At 44.8% G+C, this 15560-nt stretch overlaps 1 protein-coding gene across 1 annotated transcript in view; it reads right to left on the bottom strand.

Moving 5' to 3' along the window:
• Positions 1–13684, bottom strand: part of USP9X (ubiquitin specific peptidase 9 X-linked) — a 377318-nt gene extending 363634 nt beyond the window's left edge. The window contains exon 1 of the mRNA XM_030202341.1: positions 13113–13684. The gene's annotated coding sequence lies outside the window, so the exon portion shown is untranslated. The remainder of the gene's footprint in view (positions 1–13112) is intronic.
• Positions 13685–15560: the final 1876 nt, after the last annotated feature.

Raw genomic sequence — 15560 nt, 5'->3', positions numbered from 1 at the left:
CAAGGCCCGAAACTGGAAATGTTTTCCCAACACCGCAAACCGCAGAAACTTCTGGTGTGGGGGCCAAATTGGTATGTGCAAGTAAGCTTCTTTCAGGTCCAGAGACGTGAGAAACTCTCCTGGCTGTACCGCCGCAATGACAGAGCGCAGGGTTTCCATGTAAAAATGCCGCACTCTTAAGGACTTGTTTAGCTCTTTTAAGTCCAGGATCGGGTGAAAAGACCCGCCTTTTCGTAGCACCACAAAGTAAATGGAGTAGCGGCCTAAACCTTGATCGGCAGGAGGCACTGGGGTCACAGCCCCTATCTGGCCCAGACTGTACAAAGTCTCCTCTACCGCTGCCTGTTTGGCGGCAGAACCGCATCGGGACTCCACAAACACGTCTCTCACCGGGGCATCAAATTCTATTCGGTATCCGTCTCTGATCAGGTCCAAGACCCACTGATCTGCAGAGATTTTTTCGAGGAGTGGGCCCAAAGAGGGAAAGTCTTCCTCCGATGACAGGAAACGAGGAGGGGGCCCGGCACAACATCATTGAGAAGGTCGCCCCTGAACTCCAGGCCTTGAACCGGCAGCTGCGGAACGTTTGTCCGAGCGAAAGGAGTTTCTCTGCTGAAAGCGGTCACGCGAAGTGAACCCAGCAGCACGCCCCGGGCGGTACCTTCTAGCTTCACGGAAGCGCTGAGGTTTGGAATCCCCCAGGCCTTTAACAATGTTTTCCAGCTCCTCACCAAACAGAAGGCCTTGAAAGGGCAACTTCACCAACCTTTGCTTAGAGGCCATGTCCGCCGCCCAATGTCGTAGCCAAAGAGTGCGGCGAGCCGCCACTGCTATAACCATTTGTTTAGCCGAAGCTCTGACCATACCATAAAGGGCGTCAGCAAGAAAGGACAAGGCCGACTCCATCCGTGGAGCCACTACAGATAAGGTCTCCGCTCCATCACCGGGCTGTTCCACTGCCTGCTGTAACCAAGCCAGGCAGGCTCTAGCAGCATAACAACTGCATGCAGACGCCCGAACAGTGAGACCTGCCAAATCAAAGGACCGCTTCAGAGCTGAATCAAGCCTGCGGTCTTGAATATCCTTCAGGGCAACACCTCCTTCAACAGAGAGGGTAGTTCTCTTTGTCACAGCCGTGACCAGGGCATCCACTTTAGGCATTGCAAAGCGAGCCAAATGCTCCTCACTCAGGGTGTAATTGCCCCTTAGCCTTGGCAACCTTCAAAGGTCCCTCAGGGCCAACCCATTGAGCCGAAATAAGCTCGTGGATGGAGTCATGCAAAGGAAAGGCTCAAGCAGGATTTCTGGTACTAGCCATCCTTGGATTAACAGAGGAGGCTGTGCCACTCCCAGGATCTTCAATCGAGAGGGCTTGTAAGGCATCTGAAATAAGCGCTGGCAGCTCCTCGCGGTGGAAAATCCTCACCGCAGACGAATCATCAAGCTCCTGTGGCAATTCTGCACCCGACTCTGGCTCCTCAGCCCAAGAAGTTCTGCCAGACCCCCTCAGAATCCTCATAGCCCGACCACGGGGGGGGGGGGGGGGGGAGGAGGAAGGGGGTGCGCCACACTCAGAAGGGGAATTAGCCCTTCTGCGTTTATCAGGAGGATAAGAAACAGGCAAAGCCAACTCCAAAAGGCCAGGATCCACCGGGGGGGGGGGGGGGGGGGGGGGGGGGGGGGGGGGGCAGGCAGAAGGTCCAAAGATCCCTGAGGAAGAGCTCGTTTAAGCATGTATGCCCTATGCAGCATTAAAACAAAATCAGAGGAGAAAAACGCTCCCTGACCGCCCGGATCCTGCCCAGGGCTATCAGCTCTATTATTAGCCTCACTCAGAGGACACCCCCCCCCCCCCCCCGGATTCAGGGCTCTCCGTCGCAACGGAGGCCGCGCCATGTGGAAAATCCAAAATGGCGTCCGCTGCCAGCTCAGAGCGCCACTCGCCATGCTCGGTCCGGCTCTACCGTCAGTACAGCACGAATTACAGAGCCCTGCTGCTGATTTGTGCTTGCCACATTTAGAACAGCGCTTTACAGTCTCCGCAGCCATCACCGAAAACGGCTGTAAAATTCAAAAATGGCGGTTCGCGCCAAAAACTTCCCAATCGCGGGCCCACCCCGGAGGAGTCAGAAAACACTCTTACCTCACTAGACTGAGTATCACAGCTCCGGTCCTGCAGAAGAATCTCAAGAAAAAAACCTCTTTTCCAAGATCGCTGCGCTAAAGCGCAACGCGTCTTTAATTTTTTTTTTTTTTTTTATGCTGTGAGGAAAGCAGAGGCAAAAGAGGTAAATAAAAACACTCCGGAGGCTTAGGTAAGTGGGAAAGGCAGGGAAAGGCGAACCAATGTGCCTGCATCCACGGAGTGGGAAAGGACAAGGAAAAGCAAGCTAATATGTCCACATCCACGGGGGCATGGGTAAGGCAGGGAAAGGGCTGACCTACGTGCCTTCAAAGTGAAGCTGCTATAACCTCTAACACCCCAGCTAACAACTGGCAAGCCAGGAGCCACCCCCAGGCAGATTTTTGATGGAGCTCGAAGAAGCTGCAGCCACCCTGCTTGGGGAGATAGAGAATACTGGAGAGGCAGTGGAGCTAGCTGGCCATGAGGCACTGTGAAAAGTTGAGTGCTATCTCCCCCTGATGGTTGATGGACACAACCCATACATAATGGCTTCATCTGCTTGATGACAAGGAAAGGTTGATTTAGGGGAAAAGATAAGAAGCTCAGTCTTGGTCATGTTTAGTTTCAGATGGCGCTGAGACATCCAGGCAGCAATGTCAGACAGGCAGGCTGATATTTTGCCCTGGGTTTCGGCTGAGATTACTGGTGTGGAGAGGTAGATCTGGGAGTCATCAGGGTAAAGATGATACTGAAAACCATGGGATGAGATCACAGTACCACCCAATCTCCACTAAGCTTCTGAGGATCCCTTCCTTCGATGGGTTCAAGTTAGGGTTGATATGCCTTTATGCTCCTAATTTAAACGAAGTTCAGTTTTATGATGAACTGGAAACAAGTGTCCAACACTTTGGCACCAAGCACTTAATTATTGGAAGAACTTCATCCTCAACAATGGAACCAATACTAACAACTCCAAAAGAGTAACTATGGGGTTAAGATACCATGGATAGAATATGGGAATCCTGAAGTTAATGGATGTTTGGAGAACGCAGAGTATGGGGGAATGGGGAGATAAAGAAAGACATTTTTTATATTCACACAGATATTACAGTAGGACTGACATGTTTCTGGTGGGCAAGGATATTGTGCCGCCAACTATAATGAAAGTTGGCATAGAGGTGACCACAGTATCATACAAACAACACCAGGGCTGGGATAGAGAGCAAAGGGCTTAACCATTTTGTAAACTTAACTCTTTGTTAGAAGGCCAAGAATTGTGAAATAAAATAGAACAAGTAATTAAGACCTATTTCGAGCTTTGTGATATAGAGTAATTAATTCAGGACGATTGTGAGATTGTATGAAAGCAGTGATATGAGGGAAGATCATTTCCATGGCCACACATCAGAAATGACAGAAGTTAAAAGTGGGAAATATAACTCAGGAAGCAAACAGCAAAAATGGAAAGGATTCATAAACAAGATCCCTAACAGAGGGAACTGTTAGCCCAAAGGACAGAACTTAGGGAGCTAAACATAGCCTTTAAACTGCTGCAAACTAAACAGGCCTACTTTGAACAGGAGAACAAGGCAGGTAAACTGCTCTCTCACAAATGGAGGGTGATAAAAGAGGAAAACAATATTTTGACAATTAAGGGGAAAGATGAGCAAATGGTCTTTGAAGAGGAGATAGCAAAAAGGGAGTTCCCAAAATTTTTATAGCATGGAGAGCATAGCTCAGGAAGGAGAAATTTGGGACTACTTGGAAAAGTAACTGCCCACTACCTACAATTAGGGAAGGATGGCTGGAAAGGGCCATCTCAAACTAGGTTATGCAAATAATCAAAACAGTGAATGACAGTAAAGCACGAGTTAGACTTTCTGCACCATTTTATAAAACATTTGGGAGAGTTTTGGTTGGGAAACTGGTAGAGCTATTCAACTCTATTATAAAGAACAGCAATACACTGGTGTTCATGTGCTCAGCTGGGATACAGTAATCCCAAAATCTGGCAAAGATCCAAGTCTTTGTAGTTCTTATCACTCTATAGTGTTAATCAATCTTGATGTCAAGATACTGGCTACTGTCCTTGCTAATGTGTTGTAGGGAGCGATAAGTCATTAAACCAGTTGGGCTTTAACCAGGCAAATGACAATATAAAGGAAGCCCTTCAATTTAATCTAGTAGGCAAAAAAAAAAAAAAAAAAAAAAGATGCTAAGTCAACAATCTCGGTCACAGTCAATGACCAGATGGAGTGGGGTTCTTATTCCTGGTGAAGGCAGCGAGGTTTGAGTCAAATTTCACAACATGGGTGAAGCCCAAGGCCAGAATAAGGACAAATAAGGAATACTCCAAGCTGGAGTGAGACACACATCAATGGTGTCTGCTTTCACCACTATTATTTACCCCTGTAATAGAACCTTTAGCAGCATACTTGCAGTGCAAAATAGACAAAAGGGTTTCCTGGTGGGCAATACAAAAGTGCATTATTTGCTGATATGATATTCACACTCAGGCATCCTCGGACCACACTAATACACAGGAGATCCAGAAATACAGTGCAGCCTCCAAGTACAAAATAGATATGAATAAATCTAAGGAACTGCAGATATATCTGGAGGATGACCACAAAAACAGATTGAAGGAGGCCTTTACCTTTAAATGGGTGCAAAGATTCGATAAAGTTTCTAGAGTTTGAGCGACAGCTATTGGGGTCAGCAGTTTAAGATCAAGTATGAAAGGAGTGGAGAGTGGAGGAGTGGCCCAGTGGTTAGGGTGGTGGACTTTGGTCCTGGGGAACTGAGGAACTGAGTTCGATTCCCACTTCAGGCACAGGCAGCTCCTTGTGACTCTGGGCAAGTCACTTAACCCTCCATTGCCACATGTAAGCCGCATTGAGCCTGCCCTGAGTGGGAAAGCGCGGGGTACAAATGTAACAACAACAACAACAACCTGCAGGTTCAAGACATTTGTCAAGATTTGGATAAATGAGATGACCTGTACTGCCAACTGCACGATGAATATCTTGCTGAAACTGTTGTATTTATGCCACTGCCAGTAGAGATACCAGTCAGGGTGCTGAAGAAACTGGAGCAGAGGATTTTGGATTTAATCTAGAATAAAAGACCATCCAGAGTACATCAGAAAGTTCTATTTTTACCTTGAGGAAGGGGGGAGGACAGGAATGCCAAATCTGCAGAACGCTACACAAAATCAGGCACCTGTTTAGTGGAAAGGGGAACAATGAGGAAGGAATGGGTAGTACTGAACCAGGTGACAACAGAACAGCTATTAGAACACTTCCTCGGTTGATACGGCTAGGTAATAAGGTACAAGAGAATACAAACCAACTTACAGCAACTATCTTGAAAACCTGGAGGAAGGCGGGAGCAACACTGTTAGATGGGAATAAGGTTTTGAGATTTGTGTCCATTAGATCTAATGAAAAATTATTTATTCAATTTCTCTCTTACTTCATATCTACCACCTGCAAGCCCAAAGGTTTACGAAGTGGTGCATATACAGTACATATTTTTCTGTCCCTGAGCTCATAATCTAAGTTTTTACCTGAGGTAATGCAAGGTTAAGTGACTTGCCCAACACAAAAAGCTACATTTCCAACCAGAGCTGCTGAATGTAACATATCAAGAATGGCAAAAGAAAGGGCTAGCTAGAACTGCACAATTATTAACAGAGAAGAAGAAGTTGTATTCTTTCAATGCATTAAAGGTAAAGCAAGTATATAATTAGCTATACATCTGAGAGAGAGAGAGAGAGAGAGAGAGAGAGAGAGAGATGCAAGACACACACCATTTATTCAAGCGTAGGAAAAAGTAGCTTAGGGAAACATCTGGAGAAGGAAGAGAGGGAGCACATGTCCCAGACTGATGCCCTAGAAACTACACAAAACTTCTAAAAATAAAGATGCAACTTCTTGGCAGGGCTGTGGTCAGGAGGGAATGTGCCCCCCCCCCCCCACCCCACACACACACATACATAGGCTATGTCCAGAAGCACAGAGATACTTGGAGGATTTAGCAAAAATTAACATTTATAGGGATGAATTTGAGACAGAAGTTCCACATGGTCTTACTCAACCTGACAACCCGAATCAGGATGGATTTGGGAAGATCAGACCACTGTAATGTTTGATGGCAACAATGGAAATTGTTAAACACTGGAGATTCAATATACGGACTATATCAAATATGTGAAACTAGGAAAAAATGCCCGTTTCTGAGCAGAATGAAACGGGTGCTAGCAAGGGGCCCCCTCCCTCCGTCCCTCGAAGCTACTTGCCTTGTTCGCTGTGGGCCGTTTCGGCCCTCAAGTGTCAATAGCTCCGCCCTCGACGTCATGACGTTTTGACGCGTCATGACATTTTGACGCAAGGGCGGTGCAGACACTCCAGGGCACATCGCATATCTCGGGCGCCTCAACTTCCGTGGAGGCTTCAGAACGTTGGGGTTGCCTTTTATATATATAGAAGATAGATTACCAGCACTCAAAAGCATTTTGGATCCCTTAGACAAGAGAATGAGTAAAGAGGAGAGGCCTGAGAAGAGTTTGCAGGAAATATACCATAAAAAGCAGAGGATTTGGAGTCTGAGGTGAGGAGGAGGAGATGAGACAAGGTATGAGAGAGTGGGAGAAGATATGGAGAGAAGTAATTCTGTAGGGGTTTTAATAGCAAGAGTAAAGAAGGGGCCCTGGCAAGTTATGACTGCTGCCTTGAACAACGGGATGCCACAGCACAGAAAGAATAAGATTAAAAATCTAATGCTACATCAGAGAGACCAAAGGTAGAACATACATAGTAACACAGTAAGTAGATGATGGCAGAGAAAGACCTGCACGGTCCATCCAGTCTGCCCAACAAGATAAACTCATGTGCTACCTTTTGTGTATACCTGATCTTGATTAGTATCTGCCATCCTCACGGCACAGACCATAGAAGTCTGCCCAGCACTAGCCCCGCCTCCCAACCACCAGCCCCGCCCCCCACCAATGGCTCTGCCACCCAATCTCTGCTAAACTTCTGAGGATCCATTCCTTCTGAACAGGATTCCTTTATGTTTATCCCACGCATTTTTCAATTCTGTTATCGTTTTCATCTCCACCACCTCCCGCGGGAGGGCATTCCAAGCATCCACCACTCTCTCCGTGAAAAAGTACTTCCTGACATTTTTCTTCAGTCTGCCCCCCTTCAATCTTATTTCATGTCCTCTCGTTCTACCGCCTTCCCATCTCCGGAAAAGATTTGTTTGCGGATTAATACCTTTCAAATATTTGAAGTCTGTATCATATCACCCCTGCTTCTCCTTTCCTCCAAGGTATACATGTTCAGGTCAGCAAGTCTCTCCTCATAAGTCTTGTAACGCAAATCCCATACCATTCTCGTAGCTTTTCTTTGCACCGCTTCAATTCTTTTTACATCCTTAGCAAGATATGGCCTCCAAAACTGAACACAATACTCCAGGTGGGGACTCACCAGCGACTTATACAGGGGCATCAACACCTCCTTTCTTCTGGTCACACCTCTCTCTATACAGCCTAGCAACCTTCTAGCTACGGCCAGCGTCTTGTCGCTGTTTCGTCGCCTTCAGATCCTCAGATACTATCACCCCAAGATCCCTCTCCCCGTCCGTACATGACTCTCACCACCTAACATATGTCTCCCGTGGATCTCTACTCCCTAAGTGCATCACTTTGCATTTCTTCGCATTGAATTTAATTGCCAAACCTTAGACCATTCTTCTAGCTTCCGCAGATCCTTTTTCATGTTTTCCACTCCCTCCCGGGTGTCCACTCTGTTACAAATCTTAGTATCGTGCGCAAAAAGGCAAACTTTACCTTCTAACCCTTCGGCAATGTCACTCACAAATATATTGAACAGAATCGGCCCCAGCACCAATCCCTGAGGCACTCCACTACTCACCTTTCCCTCATCCGAGCGAATTCTATTAACCACCACCCTCTGGCATCTGTCCGTCAACCAGTTCCTAATCCAGTTCACCACATGAGGCCCTATCTTCAGCCTGTCCAGTTTAAGAGCCTCCTGTGGGGAACCGTGTCAAAAGCTTTGCTGAAATCTAAATAGATTATGTCTACAGCACGTCCCTGATTCAATTCTCTGGTCAGCCAGTCAAAGAATTCAATGAGATTCGTTTGGCACGATTTACCTTTGGTAAAACCATGTTGTCTTGGATCTTGCAACTTATTGGCTTCCAGGAAATTCACTATCCTTTCCTTCAGCATCGTTTCCATTACTTTTCCAATGACCGGTGAGGCTCACCGGCCTGCAGTTTCCAGCTTCCTCACTAGCATCACTTTTGTGAAGAGGGACCACATCCGCCATTCTCCAATCCCACGGAACATCTCCCGTCTCAAAGGATTTATTAAACAAATCTTTAGGACGACCCACCAGAACCTCTCTGAGCTCCCTCAATATCCTGGGGTGGATCCCATCCGGTCCCATGGCTTTGTCCACCTTTAGGTTTCCTAGTTCATACACACTTCTGTGAACGGTGCTATATCCACTCCATTCTCATATGTACTTTTGCCGGTCAATCGCGGTCCTTCTCCAGGATTTTCTTCAGTGAAAACAGAACAAAATTATCTATTTAGCAAATTTGCTTTTCTTCATCATTATCTACATAGCGGTTCGCAGCAACTTTCAGTCTCTCAATTCCCCTTTTAGTCATTTTCCTTTCACAATTTAAAGAGGGGGGGGAGGAGTGGATTAACAGATTTCTCAGTTAAATCATTAATTTATCTGTTTATTGGTTTGCTGTTAAAATAGTCTGGTATTACACATCTCTAAATGTTGTGGTAACATCAGAGAAGATGCTGATTACCTAGATCCTAAGATATACAAGAATCTGCCCTGATATCACATCTTGAACTCTAAATGCCTTCCAGTAATGTTTTTCTTCATCTCAAACCTTTCTACCTTACCAAAGCTAAAAGTGAAGCATTCTTAAGCTCTAAAATTACAATGAGGCAAGTCTTTATTCCCTGTCCTTCAAAGCTAATCCTTTCTTTTGACTACTAACACAGCAAGAAACTAAAATTAAAATGAAGTTCCAGACTCGTTAAGTATGCAAACAAAAACTGATGGTAAAAATAAATAAGATGCCAGATGTATTAAACCAGTGCCAGGAATAACCCAAAACAAAAAATCTGATGGCTTGCATACATTCAAAATAGCATACTGCTTGCTCTCTCTCCACAATAAAATTGGGAAAACAAATTAATAAACTAGTCACTTGACTTAAGTGTATTTATATTTATATCTGTATTTTAAAGCTGAAACTATTTATTTATTACAATATGCTTAGTACAGTGGTGCTTGTGCTGGGCCTCAGTAAAGTGTATGCATGCATATGCCATCACCAAACCTCCAGTAGACATGGAGCCAACAGGCCCACAAAACCAGTCCCAAGATGTGAGCTACAGGGTGATGAACACCAGACAGCTGTAGAGATCTTGAATGAGAGGAAAGAGTCACAGAGCGCTTGGACTGGTGAAAGGCTGAGACACAGAAAGAGAATGGCTATTAGGTGAGGACATGAGAAAGCTGTCAAGTGTGGAGATTAAGAAAGAAACAGGAATGGCCAGAGCTGAGTAGACAGGGTCAGCCTGAGCTAAGGTAAAAGTAAAGTAGCCTCTGTGGAATTGTAGGAGTCAGCTAGTTGCTAATATTGCTTACTAAACAAACACTTTACACTAAAAATACAATAAGACCAATCAATTTATCTGAGATAATTTTGTAAACTTTACAGCCAGAAGTGACAATCTTATTTTAAGAAATTATGCATACTAAACAAAAAGAATGATTATAGAGTTTTGACACAATATAATTAGAGTTTCCTTGAACTCCTCATTATACTTGATTGATATACAAATTATTAAGTACTATACAGTGTAGTTCGGAAAGGAAGTGACCTATTGTTAGTGCAATAGACCGAGTTCAACTTCCACCTCCCACCAATGCTCTGTGACCTTTATCTCCAATTCTCTCAGGTACCCACCTAAACTGTAAGCTCTTTGGGGCTGGGACTTACTAAACCTGTATATCCAATACAGCTATACAGTATCGCCTACACCAGTGGTTCTCAAACTTGTCTGGAGGACCACCCAGACAGATTTTCAGGATTTCCCTAAAATGCATGAAACACCGTGCATACCTGTCACCTCCATTATAAGCAACTCTCTCTCATATAATTTCACTTTTACAATCTAGGTCTCAACTCTATAATTAGTTACACATTATATTACAAATTACTCACTAGTAACTGTTTAACATTTTAAAATATATTTCTTTATTAATAGATCAATACAATTTTCCTAAAATAAAATCCATTCCCTTAACCCATAGTTATTAACCAATCCATACACCAATACATTTAAAACCAAACAATTCTCCACAATACTCTTTCAATACACATTCAAATAGCATATATCTGGCACTCTTTTACATCAATGTGTGATCATAGCTCTTTAGTCATGTGTTAATCCACTGCTCCAGAGTCTCCCACAAGATTCAGCCTTGCTTCAAATCAGACTCATTGCCAGATATATGCTATTTGAATGTGTATTGAAAGAGTATTGTGGAGAATTGTTTGGTTTTAAATGTATTGGTGTATGGATTGGTTAATAACTATGGGTTAAGGGAATGGATTTTATTTTAGGAAAATTGTATTGATCTATTAATAAAGAAATATATTTTAAAATGTTAAACAGTTACTAGTGAGTAATATAATTTCACTTGGGAAATCCTGAAAACCCAACTGGCTGGTGGCCCTCGGGACAGATTTGAGAACCAATGACCTATGCCCAGTAACACTATAAAAATAAGAAGTTAGATTTAAATTTTCAGTACAGATTAGGATTTTTTTATTAAGTCACATTACTTCATATGTTAGATAGATGTTTAAAAAAATAAATACCAAAGAAAGTATTGCGCAAGTCTGTAAAAAAATAAAAATACAAAATGTGGACAGAAAAAAAAAACATTTATCCCTATAAAGACAAGCTTTTGAGACTACTTAAATTCTTCACAACACTATATAATGAATTGTTTTATTTTTGTTTTTGGAGATAAGTAGAATGTCCATAAAATTTGTGAAGTATTTGATTTATCACAAAATTTGTGAGCCTCTGTATTATCCAGGAGAAAAATATTTTGTGCATATACAACAAAAACACTGAATAGAAATCAGGCCCAAACTTCTGGGTAGGCTGAGTTCAAACATTTGTAAACATTTTAAGTAAAACAATGCATTTCTTTCTTAATAGACCACAGCCAAAAAGTGTTCATATTACCATCAGATTCTGTTCATATTACCATCAGATTTTATTAACGATAACTTTATCACTTGGATATTCCTGCAAAGAATACGTGGGGACCTTTCTAGTGACGTCAATACATTTTTTTCCTCATAGATTCATAAGCAGGTTTGAACCCTACTGGTTTAAACAAGGCACTCTGCCAGACCAGGACCATCCATAATAGCTGGGGTGCCCAATAATATAAATCACCCTTTCTAGACATAGTAAGGAGTCTGATCAACACAGAGTGTTTTAGGTTGTTCCAAATACATCTCAATAACTTTCAATAAGAGTCCACACCCCCTCCTCAACATTAACATGTTGATGTTTCACTGCACAATAATGTTACCTAGTTAGACTAGTATCAAACTGTCAATGGATTCTAGTACTGTATAAGCAACTGATTCCCACTTTTATGTGGTCTTGCACTGAATTATGAAGTTTTTCCATTTAGTTAAACTACAATGTCTTTCTTTTTACTTGAACAAAAATACAACACACAGACACACTAAATTATCAGGCAACAAAACAATGTCATCCACAACTGCTTCTGTTCCATTTTCAAAAGCTCTTTGTTTTCGTTTATAAGATATTTTACAGGTTGCATAATATAAATTGTATACTGCGCAAAAACTATATCAAGTGTTTTCCCAACAACACTTAACAAGCTTTAAAAGAAAGTTAACTTATTAAGTATGCATGCTTTGACAACTCATGATGTCAAATATTGCCTACCCTCTCCTTACAAATGATAATATCATTCACTTACATTATGAGCAAAGACTGAAAGGAAAAGGAGAGAATAATTAATGTCTATCATCTTACAGACAATGAATATAGTCGTGGTCATTAAGAATAGCCTACCACACCTCGGAACATAACCTGTGAATCTCAACCCTAAACAGCTCAGGCTTCTTTCCTGAAGGGTTGAAAAAAAAAAAGGCTTTAAATAAATTATTGCCTCCTTTCCCCGTTGCAACACTGGAAATGAAACTTTCTCTTACTGAAAAAGTCACTGGCTTCTTCCAGATCACAACTGAACCAATCTGTTGAAAACAAACTGCACAGCACACACTGAGCGACGGGTTAATCCTGACAAATACAGATTTCAAAAGCACGACAAGCCACGAACCGGCTTCCTGAGAGATACATCAGCTATAACAGCAGCAGCCCTGGTTCTAAAGGAGCCCTAAATTCCCCTCTTTCCTGCGTCTGAGCCAGTGAAAAGGAAACCAGAGCAGAAGCCGGGACTTAGCTGCCAGGCGGAGCCGGGGCCTACATTTTCCCCCGACTCGCTCCACCTCAGTAATGGCGTTAAAGCGGCGGAGCCAGAAGGGGAGGAGGAAGCAGGCTACAGGAAAAGCCGGCGTCAAGGGCCGGGGAGGGCAGGGAGGCAGGCTGCAGCTCCATCATCATCACTCAACCCCAGACAGGGGCGAGAAGAGCCGTCAGCCATTTTCCTTTGCGCTCCAAAATAAATGATAAACAATAATAAAAAAAAAAAGAAGGCCACAGCCAGCCGGCACGAACGGTAAAGCGCAACCCCCTCCCTCCCCCCACCGGCTCCTCAACAAACACCCCAGCGGAAACCCCTCTTTTCTGTCACTCCTAAACCCAGCCGTCCAACCGCTCCCCCGGCGCAGCCATACTCACCGCAAACCAGCGCAGCCGCCCTGTCCCCCTCGCCTCCGCCGAGCCACAGAAGCCGGGTCGCCGCGTCTCATGCCAGGAAGCGGGAGGAGGAGGAGGAGGAGGGGGGCCCCGGAACTGGAAAAGGCAGCAGGCGGCCCTCTCCTCTATTTGCGTCTGCGAAGGAGCCGAGGCGCGCGCGGTCACTGGGCGCTGAGGAATGAGGGGGGGGAGGTGGGCTGCCTCTCGCTCGCTCGCTCTCCCGCCCCGGCCGGCGGTGCCCCTGCTCCTCCTGCGTCACCAGCTCCTCCCGGTCCTCTCTCTCCAACGACGGCGGCACCGCCCGCCGGCTCCTCGTCCTCTTCTTCCAGCCCGCGCGCCAAGACCCGGCGGCGGCGGGACGCTTCTCGCTTTCTCACAGTCCCCGCCGGCTTAGCGCTTGCTGCTTTCGTCTCTTCTTCCTTCTTCACCGTTGCTGCTGCCTAGGGGCGCCCTCCTCAATATGGCGGCGGCTCCGGCACACACACACAGACAGAGGCTGCGCGCTAGGGCCGCGGCGGATACCCGCCCGGCGTAAGTCCACCTCCACGGCACGCGCCGACGACGGCAGCAGCAGGGGCGCCGCCAGTGACGCACGAGCACCGGACGCCGCCGCCGTGCGCGCCGCCGACAAGCGAGCGAACAGCAACAACAGCTTGTGTCAGGGGAGGAGTGGAGACGGTTGTCTTTGCTTTAGACCCGCTTTATACCACCGTCACTAGTGTAGGGGAATTCGAGACAACCGCAGAATTTGGGGGTTCTTCTGTGGTTTTGGTTTGTTTTTTCTAATATTCATTATACGTGACTCTGGAAAGAAAAAACAGCTGCGCTCCATACTCCCAGCCGATTGGGTTACTCGGTGTGCGCTGCTGCTGCTAGTCGGACTCGGAGAGAGTGCGGTGCACAACTAATGATGACGTCAGGGCGGAGACGGGAACTGCTCCGTCCTCCTCCGCGTTCTAGTGGCGCCGGCGTGAGGTGGGGGTTGGGAGGCAGTTCCAGGAATAGGACCTGCCAGAGCTTGGCAAACATGATTTTTTACTTTTGCTCTGGTTTCTTTCCACAGACCATTGATGTTACAAACAGAGCATGTATTAAAACTCACCTTCAGTCACTGCTTTACAGCTGCATTTGCCAACAGGCGGTTACATGTTGCAAAAATTCTGTTGGCCTTAACTTTGATTACTGTTCTGACCGGCCCTTTTTTAAAAACGTCATAACTGCCAAGTTTCTTTGCTATTTTCCATCTGACCACCTTTTGCCGGGAAAAAATATTTTTAAACAAACTAGTGAGTACATGGAACAGGCAACATGGATTTAGCCATGGGAAAGCTTGCCTTACCAATTTGCTACATGCGTGAATAAACAGAACGGTAAACCTGAGCTAGTTGATGCTGTTTTATCTAGGTAACTTTAAAACCATACAAGAACGTAAGATCTTTGAAGTCAGAATGATTGAATATTTTAACACCCAACAGAAAGGACTTAACAAGGATCTGGGGTTCCTAGCCCATTATAAACCACAAAGCTGTATGTCTCTGTTGATCACCCCTCAACTCACCTATCCACACCCATCCTGTTAGAATATCAATGATATGCTTTGATGTCCCCATGCATACCTCCTACCCACCCCCATCCTCCCACCCTGTCAGACTGTCATAGTAATGCTTGAATGTTTTCACTTATATACACTGTCAGCTAGCACATTTGCTTATTTCCGATTTGACGAAGAAGGGCAACCTTCGAAAGCTAATCAAGAAATGTATTACGTTATGTCCAATAAAAAAGGTATCATCTTATTTTCTTTTCCATTTTTTATTTTGTTTGATTTCTATTGATAACATCTAGAGTTTCAGAAAGCTGTTGACAGAGTCCCTCCTGAGATTCCTGAGAGAATAAAACGGCTATGGAATAGGAAGCAGCGTCTTCTTGTGGAATGGGAACTAGCTAAAACAGAGAAAACAAGAGGAAGGTGTACCCAAGGAAAGGAGGTTTGATAATCACCTTGGGTGTACCACAGTGATTTGTTCAGTGGCCTGTGCTTTTTAACATATTTGTGTTATCCCTGGTTAAATTGTGCATCGCTGAAAGGAGTGAGACCTGGTAGATAGTCACTAGGGGGTGGGGAGTAACTGGGAATCCCTCGGGTGGGGGGAAGCCCAGCCCATGGAAGTGTTTATGGAATAAAATTCAGAAATATAGTGCCCATGTTGGGGGTAAGTGACAGCTTGGAGGAGTTAATAAATAGCCAGAGTACCTGAATGTAACTCACCTTGAGCTACTACTGAAAAAGGTGTGAGCAAAATCCTAAATAAATAAAAGTAATTGTATCTGAGAGCCCATGGTCTTTGAGTGGCCTGCAGATGTCCTTTGGCCGTCTGAAAAGCCCCAGCCAATAGATCAGGAGGAGCGAGGGGAGGCCTATTAGAAGGA

The sequence above is a fragment of the Microcaecilia unicolor genome, chromosome 4 (assembly GCF_901765095.1).
Source record: "Microcaecilia unicolor chromosome 4, aMicUni1.1, whole genome shotgun sequence".
Lineage (NCBI taxonomy): Eukaryota > Metazoa > Chordata > Amphibia > Gymnophiona > Siphonopidae > Microcaecilia > Microcaecilia unicolor.
This window is presented reverse-complemented; position numbering and strand designations above follow the sequence as displayed.